This window comes from Mirounga leonina, unplaced genomic scaffold, assembly GCF_011800145.1.
Source record: "Mirounga leonina isolate KUSES-001 unplaced genomic scaffold, KU_Mleo_1.0 Mir_418, whole genome shotgun sequence".
In the NCBI taxonomy this organism is placed as follows: Eukaryota; Metazoa; Chordata; class Mammalia; order Carnivora; family Phocidae; genus Mirounga; species Mirounga leonina.
The window spans coordinates 23,765,623-23,786,129 of record NW_023270739.1 but is presented as its reverse complement, the minus strand read 5'-3'; the positions used below and the strand labels follow the sequence as shown (position 1 = coordinate 23,786,129).

General features: G+C 40.2%; 1 long non-coding RNA gene and 1 pseudogene across 2 annotated transcripts in view; both read right to left on the bottom strand.

Moving 5' to 3' along the window:
• LOC117998894 overlaps positions 1-20,507 on the bottom strand; it is a 161,127-nt gene that overhangs the window by 53,941 nt on the left and 86,679 nt on the right. The window contains exons 3-5 of one of the 2 annotated variants that reach the window (XR_004676122.1): positions 16,195-16,379; positions 9,258-9,407; positions 7,484-7,652 (exon numbers count right to left, since the gene is read on the bottom strand). This is a non-coding gene — a long non-coding RNA (uncharacterized LOC117998894). The remainder of the gene's footprint in view (positions 1-7,483; positions 7,653-9,257; positions 9,408-16,194; positions 16,380-20,507) is intronic. The other variant, XR_004676121.1, reaches the window with a different exon arrangement.
• On the bottom strand, positions 1,179-1,568 carry LOC117998892 (annotated as a pseudogene).

Below are 20,507 nucleotides of genomic sequence, written 5' to 3'. Positions count from 1 at the left end.
ATCATATGATACTTGTCTTTCTCTTACTGACTAACTTCGCTTAGCATAATACCCTATAGTTCTATCCATGTCATTGCAAATGGCAAGATTTCAGTTTTTTTGATGGCTGCATAATATTCCATTGTGTGTGTGTGTGTGTGTGTGTATATATATATATAGATAGATATAGATGTGGTATATATATATATACCACATCTATCAATGGACATCTTGGCTCTTTCCATAGTTTGGCTATTGTGGACATTGCTGCTATAAACACCAGGGTGCACGTACCCCTTTGGATCCCTACATTTGTATCTTTGGGGTAAATACCCAGTAGTGCAATTGCTGGGTCATAGGGTACCTCTATTTCAACTTTTTGAGGAACCTCCATACTGTTTTCCAGAGTGGCTGCACCAGCTTGCATTCCCACCAATGTAGGAGGGTTCCCCTTTCTCCGCATCCTTGCCAACATCTGTCATTTCCTGACTTGTTAATTTTAGCTATTCTGACTGGTGTGAGGTGGTATCTCATTGAGGTTTTGATTTGGATTTCCCTGATGCCAAGGGATGTTGAGCACTTTTTCATGTGTCTTTGGCCGTTTGGATGTCTTCTTTGGAAAATTGTCTGTTCATGTCTTCTGCCCATTTCTTGACTGGATTATTTGTTCTTTGGGTGTTGGGTTTGATAAGTTCTTTATAGATTTTGAATACTAGCCCTTTAGCTGATATGTCAATTTGTAAATATCTTCTCCCATTCTCTCGGTTGTCTTTTGGTTTTTTTGTCTGTTTCCATTGCTGCACAAAAGCTTTTTATCTTGATGAAGTCCCAATAGTTCATTTTTGCCCTTGCTTCCCTTGCCTTTGGCGATGTGTCTAGGAAGAAGCTGCTATGGCTGAGGTCGCGGAGGTTACTGCCTATGCTCTCCTCTAGGATTTTGATGGACTCCTGTCTCACATTGAGGTCCTTCAATCATTTTGAGTCTATTTTTGTGTGTGGTATAAGGAAATGGTCCAGTTTCATTCTTCTACATGTGGCTGTCCAATTTTCCCAACACCATTTGTTGACGAGACTGTCTTTTTTTCCATTGGACGTTCTTTCCTGCTTTGTCGAAGATTAGTTGACCATAGACTTGAGGTCCATTTCTGGGCTCTTGATTCTGTTCCATTGATCTATGTGTCTGGTTTTTTTTTTTTCCAAGCCTTCTGATTTTTTTTATTACTCAAAAAAGCTTCATTTTTTTATTTAGCTTTCTGACTCTGTGCTTGGGCCTTCAACACTTTCACAACGATTTTCTTCTCCTCAATAAGGAAAGCATGCTTGATCCTGTCATGAACACACTTAGCACACATGGAACCACCATAGGCCCTGCTGATGTGTTTTTTCGTTTTGGACAACATCATAAGGACTTTAGGTCTCACAGCACGAACTCCTTGAAGTCAGCCTGGGCACATGCCACATGCAGATTTTGGTGCTTTCCCAACCTTCTTGGTATAAAGGTAAACGATTCTATTACCAGGGGTTTGGGACAGCCTAGTTTTGTTAGAGGCTTAGGACAGCCTACAACGGTAGGTCAAACACTGGACCATTCTGAATGCCTATAGACACTGTCCCCAAAAGAGTTATGTGTCTGTTTTTGTGCCAGTACCATACTGTCTTGATGATTACAGCTTTGTAATAGAGCTTGAAATCCAGAATTGTGATGCCACCAGCTTTGCTTTTCTTTTTCAACATTCCTCTGGCTATTCGGGGTATTTTCTGGTTCCATTCAAATTTTAGGATTATTTGTTCCATTTCTTTGAAAAAAGTGGATGGTATTTTGATGGGGATTGCATTAAATGTGTGGATTGCTCTAGGTAGCATAGACATTTTCACAATATTTGTTCTTCCAATCCATGAGCATGGAACGTTTTTCCATTTCTTTGTGTCTTCTTCAATTTCTTTCATGAGTATTCTATAGTTTATCAAGTACCGATTCTTTGCCTCTTTGGTTAGATTTATTCCTAGGTATGTTATGGTTTCGGGTGCAATTGTAAATGGGATTGCTTCCTTAATTTTTCTTTCTTCTGTCTTGTTGTTGGTGTATAGGAATGCCACTGATTTCTGTGCATTGATTTTATATCCTGCCACTTTACTGAATTCCTATATGAGTTCTAGCAGTTTTGGGGTGGAGTCTTTTGGGATTTCCACATAAAGTATCATCTCATCTGCAAAGAGTGAGAGTTTGACTACTTCTTTGCTGATTCGGATGCCTTTGATTTCTTTTTGTTGTCTAATTGCTGAGGCTAGGACTTCTAGTACTATGTTGAAAGCAGTGGTGATAGTGGACATCCCTGCCATGTTCCTGACCTTAGGGGAAAAGCTCTCAGTTTTTCCCCATTGAGAATGATATTCGCTGTGGGTTTTTCATAGATGGCTTGTATGATATTGAGGTATGTACCCTCTATCCCTACACTCTGAAGAGTTTTAATCAAGAAAGGATGCTATACTTTGTCAAATGCTTTTTCTGCATCTATTGAGAGGATCATATGGTTCTTGTTCTTTCTTTTATTAATGTATTGTATCACGTCAATTGATTTGTGGATGTTGAACCAACCTTGCAGCCAAGGGATAAATCCCACTTGGTCGTGGTGAATAATCCTTTCAATGTACTATTGGATCCTATTGGCTAGTATTTTGGTGAGAATTTTTGCATCCATGTTCATCAGGGATATTGGTCTGTAATTGTCCTTTTTGATGGGGTCTTTGTCTGGTTTTGAGATCAAGGTAATTTTTGCCTCATAAAATGAGTTTGGAAATTTTCCTTCTATTTCTATTTTTTGGAACAGTTTCAGAAGAATAGGTATTAATTCTTCTTTAAATGTTTGGTAGAATTCCCCTGGGAAGCCATCTGGCCCTGGGCTCTTGTTTGTTGGGGATTTTTGATTACTGCATCATTTCCTTACTGGTTACAGGTCTGTTCAGGTTTTCTATTTCTTCCTGCTGCAGTTTTGGTAGTTGATACATCTCTAGGAATGCATCCATTTCTTCCAGATTATCTAATTTGCTGGCTTATAGTTGATCATAAAATGTTCTTATAATTGTTTGTATTTCTTTGGTGTTGGTTGTGATCTCTCCTCTTTCATTCATGATTTTATTTATTTGGGTCGTTTCTCTTTTCTTTTTGATAAGTCTGGCCAGGGGTTTATCATCTTATTAATCCTTTCAAAGAACCAGCTCCTAGTTTCATTGATCTGTTCTACTGTTCTTTGGATTTCTATTTCATTGATTTCTGCTCTGATCTTTATTATTTCTCTTCTCCTGCTGGGTTTAGGCTTTATTTGCTGTTCTCTCTCCAGCTCCTTTAGGTGTAGGGTTAGGTTGTGTATTTGAGACCTTTCTTGTTTCTTGAGAAAGGCTTGTATTGCTATATACTTTCCTCTTAGGACTGCCTTTGCTGCATCACAAAGATTTTGAATAGTTGTGTTTTCATTTTCATTGGTTTCCATGATTTTTTTTAATTCTTTAATTTCCTGGTTGACCCATTCATTCTTTAGTAGGATGCTCTTTAGCCTCCATGTATTTGAGTTCTTTCCGACTTTCCTCTTGTGATTGAGTTCTAGTTTCAAAGCATTGTGGTCCGAAAATATGCAGGGAATGATCCCAATCTTTTGGTACTGGTTGAGACCTGATTTATGACCTAGGATGTGATCTATTCTGGAGAATGTTCCATGGGCACTAGAGAAGAATGTGTATTCTCTTGCTTTGGGATGGAATGTTCTGAATATGTCTGTGAAGTCCATTTGGTCCAGTGTGTCATTTAAAGCCTTCATGTCCTTGCTGATCTTTTCTTAGATGATCTGTCCATTTCAGTGAGAGGGATGTTAAAGTCCCTTACTATTATTGTATTGTTGTTAATGTGTTTCTTTGATTTTGTTATTAATTGGCTTATATAATTGGCTGCTCCCATGTTAGGGGCATAGATATTTACAATTGTTAGATCTTCTTGTTGGATAGACCCTTTAAGTAGGATATAGTGTCCTTCCTCATCTCTTATTATAGTCTTTGGTTTAAAATCTAATTTGTCTGATATAAGGATTGCCACCCCAGCTTTCTTTTGATGTCCATTAGCATGGTAAATGGTTTTCCAACCCCTCACTTTCAATCTGGAGGTGTCTTTGGGTCTAAAATGAGTCTCTTGCAGACCGCATATCGATGTGTCTTGTTTTTTTTATCCAATTTGATACCCTGTGTCTTTTGATTGGGGCATTTAGCCCTTTTACATTCAGGGGAAATCTTGAAAGATGTGAATTTAGTGCCATTGTATTGCCTGTAAGGTAACTGTTACTGTGTATTGTCTCTATTCCTTTCTGGTCTATGTTACTTTTAGGGTCTCTCTTTGCTTAGAGGACCCCTTTCAATATTTCTTGTAGGGCTGGGCTGGTTTGGTGTTTGCAAATTCTTTTAGTTTTTGTTTGTCCTGGAAGCTTTTTATCTCTCCTTCTATTTTCAATGACAGCCTAGCTGGATATAGTATTCTTGGCTGCATATTTTTCTCATTTAGTGCTCTGAATATATCCTGCCAGTCCTTTCTGGCCTGCCAGGTCTCTGTGGATAGGTCTGCTGCCAATCTAATGTTTCTACTGTTGTAGGTTACAGACCTCTTGTCCCGAGCTGCTTTCAGGATTTTCTCTTTGTCTCTGAGACTTGTAAGTTTTACTATTAGATGTCGGGGTGTTGACCTATTTTTATTGATTTTGAGGAGGGTTGTCTGTGCCTCCTGGATTTTGATGCCTGTTTCCTCCCCCAAATTAGGGAAGTTCTCCACTATAATTTGCTCCAATATACCTTCTGCCCCTCTCTCTCTTTCTTCTTCTTCTGGGATCCCAATTATTCTAATATTGTTTCATCTTATGGTATCACTTATCTCTCGAATTCTGCCCTCGTGATCCAGTAGTTATCTCTCTTTTTCTCAGCTTCTTTATTTTCCATCATTTTGTCTTCTATATCACTAATTCTCTCTTCTGACTCATTTATCCTAGCAGTTAGAGCCTCCATTTTTGATTGCACCTCATTAATAGCGTTTTTGATTTTGAGTTGGTTAGATTTTAGTTCTTTTATTTCTCCAGAAAGGGATTCTCTAGTGTCTTCTATGCTTTTTCAAGCCCAGCTAGTATCTTCATAATCATCATTCTGAACTCTAGTTCCAACATCTTACTAATGTCCATATTGATTAGGTCCCTGGCTGTCGGTATTGCCTCTTGTTCTTTTTCTTGAGGTGAGTTTTTCCATCTTGTCATTTTGTCCAGAGGCGAATAGATGAATGAGAGAACAACATGCTAACAGGGTAACAATGACCCCAGAAAAATATACACTTCCAGAAAGTGATCACTTTTCTGTTCATAGAATTGCTGCTATTCTTTTCTTCGATCTCCTGTTGAGTTTGTAGGTGTTCTGAATGGTTTGATAACTATCTAGCTGAATTCCTGGGACCAGATGAAATTTAGGGGCACCTGGGTGGCTCAGTCATTAAGCGTCTGCCTTTGGCTCAGTTCATGACCCCGGGGTCCTGGGATCGAGCCCTGTGTCGGGCTCCCTGCTCTGGAGGAGGCCTGCTTCTCCCTCTCCCACTCCCCCTGCTTGTGTTCCTGCTCTCTCTGTCTCTCTCTCTGTCAAATAAAGAAATAAAATCTTTTATATGAAAACAATGGATTGTGGATCACCACATCAAAAACTAATGATGTATTGTATGGTGACTAAAATAACATAATAAAAAATAATAATAAATAAATAAAATAAAAGACATTTAGGTCTCCTACTCCTCCACCATCTTGCTCCTCCTCCCTCAAGCAATTTATTTATTTTTTTATTTTTTAAGATTTTATTTATTTATTTGACAAAAAGAGACAGCGAGAGAGGGAACACAAGCAGGCGGGAATGGGAGAGGGAGAAGCAGGCTTCCCACCGAGTGGGGAGCCTGATGTGGGACTCGATCCCAGGACCCTGGGATCATAACCTGATCCAAAGGCAGACACTTAACAACTGAGCCACCCAGGCGCCCCTATTTTTATTTTACACTTTGTTCTTAGGCTGAATTCACACGTTTATAATTTTAAACATATAGCAGAGATAATAAAAGCTTGTTTGACTAGTAAATCTAGGTAGGAAAAATTGTATATCCACATTATAATTAATCTTGAGAACTCTGAGGACATACCTATTTTATTTTACCAATAGTTTTTTAAGTAGCTTTATTTACCAAAGAATATCCCAGATCATGCAAACTTAAATACACACACATCAATTAATTTCTTTATTTCTGAGAGTTTTAGGACAATTTAATTTATGTAAGTGCCCACTTATCTCTAAATCAATTAGAGTAGAACTCATTTGAGGGATTTTTATAAATTAATTTGATAATTCCACCTGGAGATACAAAAATATCACTTGTGTATAACATACAGACATATATACATACATACATAAACATATAGACAAATAAAGATTTTTTTTGGCTTTCATTCTAAAATTTTTAGTCATAAGTTAATAAAACATAGTAATACAAACTCACTGGTTTATTTCCACTTTATGTGTTTATCTCCATTGTGTTTCTAGCAAATGGGACAAATTAATGTTACCTGCATGCCAATATTTGTGGAGAAGGCTTTTAAATTTTTCTTTTGCCGTGATATGTGATCTGATGGAGTCTATGTACTAAAGTTTAGGCCAGTGACTGAGGAGACACCTAGAAGCTGTCTGGACATCTCCAGTGCACATTTGAGTGGACAAAACATCTAGCTCTGGTTCAAACAGCTTTTCTCTTTTCAGCCTTAGGTGGTTGCTTCTGGAGGTCCCTAAGTTCCTTGAGAGCCCGAGGGAGGGTAGGGGGCCTAAAATTCAAGTGGCTATAGGGAACTGAGAGAATAAAGTGAAAGGGAAAAGTCTGGCAGGGTTGGAGAGTAATAGAGGAGGTGGGGGTTTGAAGGGGAACATATAAAAGGATTCAAGAGAACTGGAAGGAATAGTGAAGGTGCTAAGAGGAGGAAGGAAGAGAGACACAATGGAAAGGGAGAGGCCTTAGAGGAGCCAGTTTGGGGAGATCTCAAGTTTTCCAAAGAGGCCAGTGGAGTTCTAAATTATCCTCAGCAAAATCATGCCAACAGGAATAGAAGTAGACAAGTTGGCAGAGCCTATGATTAGTAGAGGTACAAGAAGGGGGCTTCAGTCAACTGAGAAGTTCCCATGGGAGAAGCAGAGTCCAACAAAGAGAACAGAGAGGCCTCACAGAGAGCCAAGAAGAAAGACTTCCAGCCCAGAGAGTTAGGGAATAATTCCCTCTCAGGAAAGAGAGACAGAAAGAAGAGACTTCCAGCTCAGCTGGTACCTTTCAAAGAAGCCAGGGACTCTAACTCATCTTCTTACAAACAGAGAAATGTTGGACTCTATCCCAGCATCTGTTTGTCTGGGACTCTAAGTCAGCTTCTGGAGTATACTTAGAATCTTAAGAATCAAAATCTGTCCTTACCAGCTTCAACAATGTCTGTCTGAAGCACTGGTTCCAGAGTCAGACTCTCCAATGGATCTTCAATCTACTGGGCAGGAGGGAAGACATTCAAAGGGGCATTCTTAGTCCTAGGTGAGAAGTCCAGGGGCCCAATGATGAATCTTATTCCATATGAGTTATGGCACCATAACTGTTAAAGAAAAAAATATTCAATGAGACTTGTTAAAAAAAAAGGTAAGGCAGACTTTATTCAGGACCATCATGATAGGTTCAGGGAATATTGCAATGGGATTTTGCAGTGGGGGAGAGAGACTGAGCTCAACTCCAAATAGAGGGGGCCAAGTGGGAATTTAAAGCCAAGGAGTAGAGTAGCGGGGGGTGGGGCAGGGGTGTAGTGGATAAAAAATTACTAAGGAGAAACATTAGGCATAAAAGGGGTTCTGGTTAAACCCACCTAATGGGATTCTTGCTGACAACAAGCCAGGATGATCAGACATCACCCGGGGGATGACAAACCTGATCAGATATCAAAGGTGATCAGAAATCAAGGGTGAGTGGCTCTAGTTAAACTGACTTATCAAGGTTCTTGCTAAAACTAGATTTTACAAGGACGTGCAGAGATGGGCCTAGGGGAAGGTCCAGGAGCCTTATTAAAGTTTGCACAAGCAAAGTATCTTTGTTAGTTGGTTTACTTTAAAGAGGAAAAGAATAATAAAAATGGGAGATGGCAACCCAGAGATAAAACTTTATGTTTTTCTAAATTTAACTCAAGGCTATATCTGTTAGAATTCATTAAAAGTCTGGCCCCCTGAAAATCATGTAACCTTTTGCCTTCAGAGAGGTTAATAAGGCTAAAGGACAGTCTCAGCCTTTGAGACAAGTCCATCAAAGGAAACAATCCAATGGAAAGAAGGAAGTGTCACATTGTGAGAATGTCAATAACTCATCACAATTTACCTAACCCTAGTCCCCCACTCTAACTCAGTTTTAGCAACTCAAGTATCCTTAAAGTTGCATAACTGATGGAATATATTGATTTCAGCATTCTTTTCCTAGACTCTCATAACAGACATTTCAATCCCATGGCACATGATCAGGCAGGTAAATTATACTGACTTTTTAGTCAGTGAAGCCTGGGTTCAAATCCTGACTCTTCAACTTAGCTATGTGACCACAGGCAGGTTTTCTAACACCCTAAACATTGTTTTCTCAACTGTAAGCCTGAAGTCATTATTTTACCTAACCCACAAAGCCGTTTTGAAGGTGGGATAAAATAATGCATCAAGGTGCTTAGCAAATTGCCTGTCATAGAGTCCGAACTTAGTGGAAGACATGTGAAAAGAAGGAATAGGTGAGGGGAACTGGCAAAGTCTAGAAAGAGTGTATAGTTCCTAAGAGATAGAAGTGCCATGGGTTCCACAGGATGGGTCAGCTAGGCAAAATGGCACACTCGCCAAGTCTCAAAAGAAATTAAGAAGCCTGAGAGAAGCCAGGTCTGCAATCTATACACAAAGTGGAAAGCGCTCTATCCCTTTCATGTTTTCTCTCCAGACATACAAACAAGATCACCAAGAGACGGGAAAGAAAAATGATGAGGGCCCCACAAGCATTGCAGCATGGGTTCTGCCTGAAGAGGCCTATGATGCTGAAATAGAATTTAAGACTGAGACTTTGGACGAGGGCTGGGCAGCTGCTTGGGGAACTTCCGGGCTGACTGATGCTTAGAAAACTGGTAAGAGCTTAAGTAAGTGGGAGTAAATTAGAGAGCAGGACAAACAAAGCAAAGGATACTTACCTTCCTGCCAATTGTGAGCTACAGCCCATGAGACTGGCCTTGTTACAGATGGGATCATTTCTTGCCAGAAAGTTCCCTGGCCTTGTTGAACTTGGCCTCGGGTACTCAACGTTCTCAGGCCTGGCATGGTTTTCTCCAGTAAGATTTTCTCTTTCTGGGGAAATTAAAAAAAAAAAGCAATACAGTAAAAAAAGGGAAACTATACAGTGTGAATGCCAAAGAATGTCTGAGAATATGAATCATGGGGGAGAGAATTCTTGAATTTATCTTTTCCCAATGTTATTTATATTAAGGAGAAAGATTTCCTTCTTTTTCTTTCTTGTTTTGTTATTTAAATTCAATTAGCCAACATATAGTACATCATTAGTTTCAGATGTAGAGTTCAATAATTCACCAGTTGCGTATAACACCCAGTGCTCATCACATCACATGCCCTCCTTAATGCCCATCACCCAATGATCCCATCCCCCGACCCCCCCCCCCCAGCAACCCTGTTTGTTTCCTATAGTTAGAGTCTCTTATGGTTTGTCTCCCTCTCTGATTACTTCCCTTTCAGTTTTCCCTCCCTTCCCCTATGATCCTCTGAGCTATTTCTTCTATTCCTCATGAGTGAAACCATATGATAACTATCTTTCTCTGATTGACCTATTTCACTCAGCATAATACCCTCCAATTCCATCGATGTCATTGTAAATTGTAAGTATTCATCCTTTCTGGTGGCTGAGTAATATTCCATTGTATATATATACCACATCTTCTTTATGCATTCATCTGTTGATGGACATCTCGGCTCTTTCCCTAGTTTGGCTATTGTGGACATTGCTGCTATAAACATTGGGGTGCATGTGTTCCTTTGGATCATTACATTTGTATCTTTGGGATTAAATACCTAGTGGTGCAATTGCTGGGTCATAGGGTAGCTCTATTTTTAACTTCTTGAGGAACCTCTGTACTGTTTTTGCAGAGTGGCTGTACCATCTTGCATTCCCACCAATAGTGTAAGAGGGTTCCCCTTTCTCTGCATCCTCGTCAACATCTGTTGTTTCCTGACTTGTTAATTTTAGCCATTCTAACTGGTGTGAGGTGGTATTTCATTGAGGTTTTGATTTGTATTTCCCTGATGCCAAGGGATGTTGAGCATTTATTTTTTCATGTGTCTGTTGGCCTTTTGCATATCTTCTTTGGAGAAATGTCTGTTCATGTCTTCTGCCCATTTCTTGACTAGATTATTTGTCTCCAAGTGGTGTTGAATTTGATAAGTTCTTTATAGATCTTGGATACTAGCCCTTTGTCTGATATATCATTTGCAAATACCTTCTCCCATTCCATAGGCTGCCTTTTAGTTTTGTTGTTTCCTTTGCTGTGCAAAAGCTTTTTATCTTGATGAAGTCCCAATAGTTCATTTTTGCTTTTGTTTCCCTTGCCTTTGGAGACGTGTCTAGCAAGAAGTTGCTGCAGCGAAGGTCAAAGAGGTTGGTACCTGTGCTCTCCTCTAGGATTTTGATGGATTCCTGTCTCATATTTAAGTCTTTTATCCATTTTGAGTTTATGTTTGTATCTGGTGTAAGAAAATGGTCCAGTTTCATTCTTCTACATGTGGCTGTCCAATTTTCCCAACACAAGTTGTTGAAGAGACTGTCCTTTTTCCATTGGATATTCTTTCCTGCTTTGTCGAAAACTAGTTGACCACAGAGTTGAGGATCCATTTCTGGGTTCTCAATTCTGTTCCATTGATCTATGTGTCTGCTTTTGTGCCAGTACCATACTGTCTTGATGATTACAGCTTTGTAACAGAGCTTGAAGTCCGGAATTGTGATGCCACCAGCTCTGCTTTTCTTTTTCAACATTCCTTTGGCTATTCGGGGTCTTTTCTGGTTCCATACAAATTTCAGGATTATTTGTTCCAGCTCTGTGAAGAAAGTTGACAGTATTTTGATAGGGATGGCACTGAATGTATAGATTGCTCTGGGTAGCATAGACATTTTAACAATATTTGTTCTTCCAATCCATGAGCATGGAATGTTTTTCTACTTCTTTATGTCTTCCTCAATTTCTTTCATGAGTGTTCTGTAGTTTTTAGAGTACAGATCCTTCACCTCTTTGGTTAGGTTTATTCCTAGGTATCTTATGTTTTTTTGGTGCAATTGTAAATGGGACTGATTCCTTAATTTCTCCTTCTTCTGTTTCATTGTTAGTGTATAGAAATGCAACTGATTTCTGTGCATTGACTTTATATCCTGCCATGTTGCTTAATTCCTGTATGAGTTCTAGCAATTTTGGGGTGGATCTTTTTGGTTTTCCAAATAAATTATCATGTCATCTGCAAAGAGTGAGAGTTTGACTTCTTCTTTCTTGAGCCCCTGTATCTGCATTTCCTTTAACATTTTCTTATGAAGCTCTTGCTTGTGTTTCATTTTTTAATATGTAGACATTTTGAACACCTGTTCCTTCTCTGTGTGCCCTTTTCTCTCAGCTGGCCAGGGGAAGAATTTCAACAGGCCCAGCCAACAGAGATAATAACAGCAGGATGTTATGCCCTATACATTTTGGAGGCTAAGGCATGAGGACTGGAGGATTGTAAATACAATGCAGAGAATGGCCCATGGTGTCCTGGATCTTGCAGCTTATGTAGTTATAGCAATGCATCCACTGAGTGGCCTGGTTTCCTGCCTCCTTGAGGCGATTAGGAAGGAATGAACAGAGAGCATCTGTAACATGCTCTGTACATCTCCACAGAGGGTAGTGCTTGCCTCAAGCATCCAAAAGGCCCACTGAGGAAACATGGCCAAATCTCCCACTCAGCTTTACAGTAAACAGACCTATAAAATGGAGGTGGCTGTAAGTTTGCCAAGAAGGTAAATCATGCACACAAGATTTCAGGACTACTTAATGCACAGCAGATTTTGGGACCCCTTCATCCATAGAATAAAATAAATGGACTAATAATAGTGGAGAAAAACATTTTATGTTTCAGTGGAAAACGAGATTCTAGTGCTATTCACTGTATTTGAGTTATTTCATAAAGCTTTGTAAGCTGTAGGTAACTGATAGATATGTGATTTCTATCTTGTCTGGTAGTGATTTAACTGACTACCCCACGACCACCCCAACTGTCCTTAAAACTGGAAAAAAAAACAGTTTTGTCTCCATTTGCAATTCATCTCAACATTCCTTTACTTTCATAAATATGTGTTTTGACTTTTCCTTTGAAACAGCTGTTATATGTTGAATAACGTCCCCCCTCAAAAAAATAATGTTGAAGTCCTAACCCCCAGTACATGTGAATGTGACCTTATTTGAAAATAGGGTCTTTGCAAATGATCGAGTTAAGATGAGGTCATAGGGTGGGCCTCAATCCAATATAACTATGTCCTTATAAAAAGGGGAAATTTGGATAAAGAGACAGACAGACACAGAATGAATGCCATGTGAAGAGGAAGGCAGATATGGGGATAATACATCTAACAAATTAAGGAATGACACGATTTCCAGCAAACCACCAAAAGCTGGAAGAAAGGTATGGAAGAGATTCTCCTTCACATCCCTCAGAAGGAACCAACTCTAACAACCTTGATCTCAGACTTCCAGCCTCCAGAACTGTGAGAGAATAATTCTGTTGTCTAAGCCATGCAGTTTGTGGTGCTTGACTATGGCAACCCTAGCAACCGAATATGTTGGTTCTATCTGCCTAATGCCCTTGTATCATATGAGTAAAATAAATTCTTTAAAACATGTTCATTTTATAATCTGTATGAGAGTCAGGAGTTTACCTTTTTCTGAAAATGATCTTTTTTTTTTTTTTTTAAGATTTTATTTATTTATTTGAGACAGAGAGCATGAGAGGGAGGAGGGTCAGAGGGCGAAGCAGACTCCCTGCCGAGCAGGGAGCCCGATGCGGGACTCGATCCCGGGACTCCAGGATCATGACCTGAGCCGAAGGCAGTCGCTTAACCAACTGAGCCACCCAGGCGCCCGAAAATGATCTTTTAATAAGATACATGGATCTCTTGTTATCTCTCCCCATTCCTGAAGACTTCTCAGCCAGGACTATCCCTGAAGACTCTTTTTTTTCATTGAGTTGTTAGGTTGTATAAAGGCATCACAATATATCTTTTAAAAATGACCCATAATTGGAAACTAAACTAATTAAAATGCACTGCCTTCCCCCCATTCAGATGAATGGGTACAAAGGGAATGAAGCCCTGCCAGCTGCCAGGCTCTGTGCTGGGCACTTGGCATTCTGCAGGATATTTTTTGAATGCTTACCCCAGTCACCCTACCTTCTCCAATGTTGGACTGGTAGTGTTCACCCTTCCCCCACAGGGAAAGGGACCCTATCCCAATTTTCCCCAGGAATAAAGCCTGATTGGTCTGAGATTCTTATGGTAGTTCCAGTCCCCTTGCCAGTGACTGATGAGACATGCTGGGAGGTAGGGGCAGAGGAAGATATTCCAAAAAGGAAAGGTTTTGTGCTTTTGAAAATGCTGTATGGGGAAAAGCACACTTTTTTTTTTTTTTTTTGAGTCTACATGTGATGCTTAGAACTATGGCAGCCACCTTGTGCTCATGAGAGCGGCTAACCCAAGGACAAAATATGTCACACCAAACATGGAAAGGTAGAAAGGACAATTCCTGGGTTCTTGATAACATCCAAGGTAACCTACCCAGAGTAACACATAAGACAAAACCTGTATCCAAATCAAAATCTAGACCTACTTTCTCTCCCACACCACTTACCTCCTCTGTGTTTATTGTTAGTCAGTGAATGAAGGTTAATTTCTCCTACTTCTTATTGTTATTTGTTTTTATCTTTTAAAATGTCTTAGGAGGCCTTAGAGTCTAGTGGTTAAGAGCAAACTGTGGTGTCAGGTGGACCTAGGTTTATTTTTTTTTTTAAGATTTTATTTATTTATTTGAGAGAGAGAATGAGAGAGAGAGAGCAAGTGAGAGGGGGGAGGGTCAGAGGGAGAAGCAGACTCCCTGCTGAGCAGGGAGCCCGATGTGGGACTCGATCCCGGGACTCCAGGATCATGACCTGAGCCAAAGGTAGTCGCTTAACCAACTGAGCCACCCAGGTGCCCTGGACCTAGGTTTAAATCCTGCCTCTCTGTGACCTCAAGCAAGTCATTTAACCCTTTTATGCCTCATTTCCTCAAATATAGAATGGGGATAACAATTCCCATGCTATAAGCTTGTAATGAGGACTAAGTGAAATTACATATGTAAAGGACTTATCACAGGTCCTGGCACATGATACATGCACACAAAAAAAATTGATGGTTTTTAAGATTATTACTATTACTGTGTCATGCAATATTATCCTACCTCTTCAACGGGCAGCCAGCATTTTGAATGTAAAGAAAGCATCTTGTTCCCCATAAATAGTGTGGTTTCATCAGTTGACTTCAGACTCATTAGAGCCTCCCCTCTTCATACTAAAGCTGGGAGCTCCCCTTCTTCCTGCCCAGATAGCCACCATCAAAGGAGCCCAAATCCCCAGGAGCACCTGTCATTCCTTGGGAGAGCCCAGCCTGGTTTTGTATCTACTCACATTGCCCCCACCACCACTGCCCCACCCCACCCCCCAGGGCCCTAAGAGCTTTAATGCTCATGTGGCTGCCTGGCAGGAGCAGAAAGATAAAACCCTACTTGTTCCCTCTCTCCACAATAAGACCTTTGGCAATTTAGAGGGACACAGAGATAAAAGACTGGATTTTTTTTCTTTCTTTTCATTTTTTTTCCCCAAAACAAATGGTGGTTTGTCTTCATCAGGCACTCCTTCAGAGCCACACCAGTATCAAAGAGCATGAAATCAGCAGAAAGCCAAGACAGGGGAGTTCTATCCCACCCAGTAGGGAATTTGCTTGCTTACAGGAAAAATAGAAAAGGAGGGGAGAGGGGAGCTATACGCAAAGAGCCTCTCACTGGGGTGACCTAAGCTCACATCCCCCACCCCATTCCCAAAAGTTTGTTTTCTTAACATTTACTCTATGCCACTTGAAGCTTGGCACACAGACAAGACAAGGACAGTGAGGGAGACAGAGAAAGGAAAAGCTCAGCTTGTCTCATGGATAAATCTTGAGTTGACTTGACATCTCATAGTCCAGAGAGCTTACTGTGCTGACAGCATTCAGTTGGGTCTCTCAAGTCTGGTGTCAAGTTCTGCTCAAAGTCCATGTGACCACATGCAAATGGAAGAGGAATGAGAATAGTCTACCTGCTTAACAACAGGGCCTATTGTTTCTGGAGTATATCCTATGGATTTGGTCCTATACTAAGTACCCAATACGTAACAACCATGGGGTAGCTGGGACTACTTTCCCCATTTACAGATGTGGACACTGCAGCTTACAGAGACCAAGTCAGTTGTCCAAGGCCACATCCTAAGAGGCAGAGGCAGGACTTAAACTCAGATCTGCACCAAAGTGTGTGTTCTTTTTTTTTTTTTTTTAAGATTTTATTTATTTATTTGAGACAGAGAGAATGAGAGACAGAGAGCATGAGAGGGAAGAGGGTCAGAGGGAGAAGCAGACCCCCCGCTGAGCAGGGAGCCCGATGCGGGACTCGATCCCGGGACTCCAGGATCATGACCTGAGCCGAAGGCAGTCGCTTAACCAAGTGAGCCACCCAGGCGCCCCAAAGTGTGTGTTTTTAACCAGATATTGTAAAGCTGCTTTCCACAGTGTGAGTGCATTCTGAAAAATGCCAAGCAATATACAGTTTTAGGGCACCTGTTATCCATTGAGTTGTACCTTCGAAAAATGTTATGCTGAAGTCCTAAGCCCTGGTACCTGGAAAGTACTATTTGGAAATAGGGTCTTTTCAGATGTAATTAAGTGAAAATGAGGACATACCGGATTAGGGTAGGCCTAATACTAGGCTAGATACTAGGGCTGGTATCCTTATAAAGAAGGGAAATTTGGATACACATACTCACAGAGGGAGGAGAGCCATGTGAAGATGGAGGGAGAAACTGGAGTGATGTTGCCACAAGCCCAGGAACATCAAAGATTGCTGGAAACCACCAGAAGCAAGGAAAAGGCAAGGAAGGATCCTCCTCCAGAGACTTTGAGAGAACATGGCATGGCCAACAACTTGATTTTGGACATCTGGCCTCCGGAACTGTAAGAACAGATTTCTGTTGTTTTAAGTTTGTGACACTTTGTTACAGCAGCCTTAGGAAATTAATATAGCATCCGTCTTTGTGAGTTTGCAGAGTTTAAAGAGGTGGGGAAAAGGAGTTGCAGGGAGGGGAGAGGAAGGCAAGACAACTTTCAGAAAAATAATATAAAGACTATCTCTCGCATAGTGGCCTGGGGAATGAAGCAAGGATGCTAGCCACAAAAGACAGCCGGACAGAAGTTGGTGATGAAGGTAGGGAAACGAGGGGTTTAAGTGAAGTGAAGGGATGGAAAGGAGAGAGAGAGGATAATGGCAAGAAGTTTGATGGGTCAGCTCCATGAAAGGGAGAAGAGTCCAGGAAGGTTCTGACAATCCCTGCCAGGGAGGGAAAGGATTGAGAAAAAGCAGAACACTGCCATAGTCTGCCCCGTGACCATGACCTTGCCCCATGCCACTGCCCCAGCCTTCTCACACCTCAGCAGGACTCTTACATCAGACTCCTCTTCAGTTACTGTGCTCAGGGAACATGTAGTCAGCACTCACTAAGTGACTGGCACTGAAGAGGGTGGGGGCGTGAGAACCAGAGAGCAGCACAAAGAACAAGGAACTAGAAGCCTCATCATTTCTCCAACCTGGATTGCTCTTCACCCCCTACCCAGTTGGTCTAAAAGTATGTACTTAAAACTCCCTCCCATCCCAACTTGGATGAGGCATCAGCCCACCTCACTGGGCCCAAAACAACTTCCACACCTCTTTATCATAATGTTTGGACATTATATTGTGTTTCTTTATATATATATATATATATATATATATATATATATATATACACACACACACACACACACACACACAGATATGGATAGATAGGGAAGTAGAGAGATACACACACATAGATCTCTACCTATAGGTATAGATACATAGATAGATAGATAGATAGATAGATAGATAGATAGATAGATAGATGATAGATAGATAGATAGATAGATAGATAGAAAGATAGATAATTATAGATATAATGGCTCCTCCATTAGAGTGTGAGCTTCTGGAAAGCAGTGTTCTAATCAACTCTATCTAGCCAGTGCTTTTGCAGAGCCTGGTGCACCACAGTTGGGTCAGTAAACAGTTGATCAATGAATGTCTGAGGTATTTTAGAACTCAAACAACAAAAAGTATTAAGTAATAGAAAAATAGGCAAAGGACATAAACACATGATTTACAAAATAAAAGAAATAGATGAGACCCTTTCCCTTAAGATCAGGAACATGTCAAGGATGCCCACCTCTCGCCACTATTGTTCAACATAGTATTAGAAGTCCTAGCAATAGCAATCAGACAACAAAAAGAAATAAAAGGTATTCAAATTGGCAAAGAAGAAGTCAAATTCTCTCTCTTCACAGATGACATGATACTTTATGTGGAAAACCCAAAAGACTCCACCCCCAAATTACTAGAACTCATACAGCAATTCAGTAATGTGGCAGGATACAAAATCAATGCACAGAAATCAGTTGCTTTCTTATACACTAACAATGCAACTGTAGAAAGAGAAATTAGAGAAATGATTCCATTTACAATAGCACCGAAAACCATAAGATACTTCGGAATAAACCTAACCAAAGACGTAAAGGATCTATACTCTAGGAACTACAAAACACTCATGAAAGAAATTGGAGAAGACACAAAAAGATGGAAAAACATTCTATGCTCATGGATCGGAAGAATAAACATTTTTAAAATGTCTATGCTACCCAGAGCAATCTATACCTTCAATGCCATCCCAATCAAAATGCCAATGATATTTTTCAAAGTGCTGGAACAAACAATCCTAAAATTTGTATGGAATCAGAAAAGACCCTGAATCGCCAAGAAAATGTTGAAAAAGAAAAACAAAGTTGGGGGCATCACGTTGCCTGATTTCAAGCTATATTACAAAGCAGTGATCACCAAGACAGCATGGTACTGGCACAAAAAAAGACATACAGACCAATGGAACAGAATAGAGAACCCAGATATGGACCCTCAACTCTATGGTCAAATAATCTTTGACAAAGCAGGAAAAAATATGCAATGGAAAAAAGACAGTCTCTTCAATAAATGATGCTGGAAAAATTGGACAGCCACACGCAGAAGAATGAAACTCGACCATTCTCTAACACCATACACAAAGATAAACTCAAAATGGATGAAAGACCTCAATGTGAGACAAGAACCCATCAAAATCCTAGAGGAGAACATAGGCAATAACCTCTTCGACATCAGCCACAGCAACTTCTTTCAAGATACATCTCCAAAAGCTAGTGAAACAAAAGCAAAAATGAACTTTTGGGACTTCATCAAGATAAAAAGCTTCTGCACAGCAAAGGAAACAGTCAACAAAACAAAGAGGCAACCCACAGAATGGGAGAAGATATTTGTAAATGACACTACAGATAAAGGGCTGGTATCCAAGATCTATAAAGAACTTCTCAAACTCAACACCCAAAAAACAAATAATCAAGTCAAAAAATAGGCAGAAGACATGAACAGACACTTCTCTGAAGAAGACATACAAATGGCTAACAGACACATGAAAAAATGCTCATCATCATTAGCCATCAGGAAAATTCAAATCAAAACCACATTGAGATACCACCTTACACCAGTTAGAATGGCAAAAATTGACAGGGCAAGAAACAACAAATGTTGGAGAGGTTGTGGAGAAAGGGGAACCCTCTTACACTGTTGGTGGGAATGCAAGTTGGTACAGCCATTTTGGAAAACAGTGTGGAGGTGCCTCAAAAAATTAAATATAGCACTACCCTACGACCCAGCAATTGCACTCCTGGGTATTTACCCCAAAGACACAGATGTAGTGAAAAGAAGGGCCACATGCACCCCAACGTTCATAGCAGAAATGTCCGCAATAGCCAAACTGTGGAAAGAGCCAAGATGCCCTTCAACAGATGAATGGATAAGGAAGATGGGGTCCATATATACAATGGCATATTACTCAGCCATCAGAAAGGATGAATACCCAACTTTTACATCAACATGGATGGGACTGGAGGAGATTATGCTAAGTGAAATAAGTCAAGCAGAGAAAGTCAATTATCATATGGTTTCACTTATTTGTGGAACATGGGACTAGCATGGAGGACATTAGGAGAAGGAAGGGAAAAATGAAGGGGGGTAATCAGAGGGGGAGATGAACCATGAGAGACTATGGACTCTGAGAAACAAACTGAAGGTTTTAGAGGGGAGAGGGGTGGGGGGATGGGTTAGCCCAGTGATGGGTAGTAAGGAGGGCACATACTGCATGGAGCACTGGGTGTTATATGAAAACAATGAATCGTGGATCACCACATCAAAAACTAATAATGTATTGTATGGTGACTAACATAACATAATAAAATAAAAAGAATATAAAGTTTATATAGTGGCTAAAAAAACAAAAGAAATAAAAATGGTTCCCAATCACATGAAAAGATGCTTAAGTAGAGTCATAATAAGAGGAATGCAAGTTAAAGTTACACTGAGAAAGCATGTTTCACCTCTTAGACCAGCATTAGTGTGACAAGACACTGTGTTGGGAGGTTACGGGACACAGGCAGGCTCCTCCCTGCTCACAGGAATGATGTAACCCATAAGGAGGTCTATCAAAATTACAATTATGTTTACCCTTTGTCCAGCAACCCCACTTCTGGTAGGTAACTGCAGCATATCTCACAGATAGAACTGCAAACATAAAACTGGAGTACGTACAAGCATTTTTGTAACAAGAGATCTGAAGTCATTCAAGGGCCCTCTTCTAGAGAACTGGGAAAATAAACTGTGGTGCTTGAATAAGAATGAGAAAAAATGAAGACTATATTCGTATTTGCTTCATTTGCACTAAGAAAGCCTGGTCGGAGCCATAAGAAACTAATGTACGTGGCTCCTTAGGTGGGAACAGCAGACAACGTAGATCGCTGGAGACAGGCAAGACTTCTTAAGGCATGACTTTCACATCATATTGATTCTTGCACTGAGTAAATGTATTGCATGGTCAAATTATAATAATTTTAAACAGGTAAGTATACAATATTAATAAATATTTCAAGACATTCAGGTTAAGAATAACTGCTATAAATCACTTTACCTAAATCA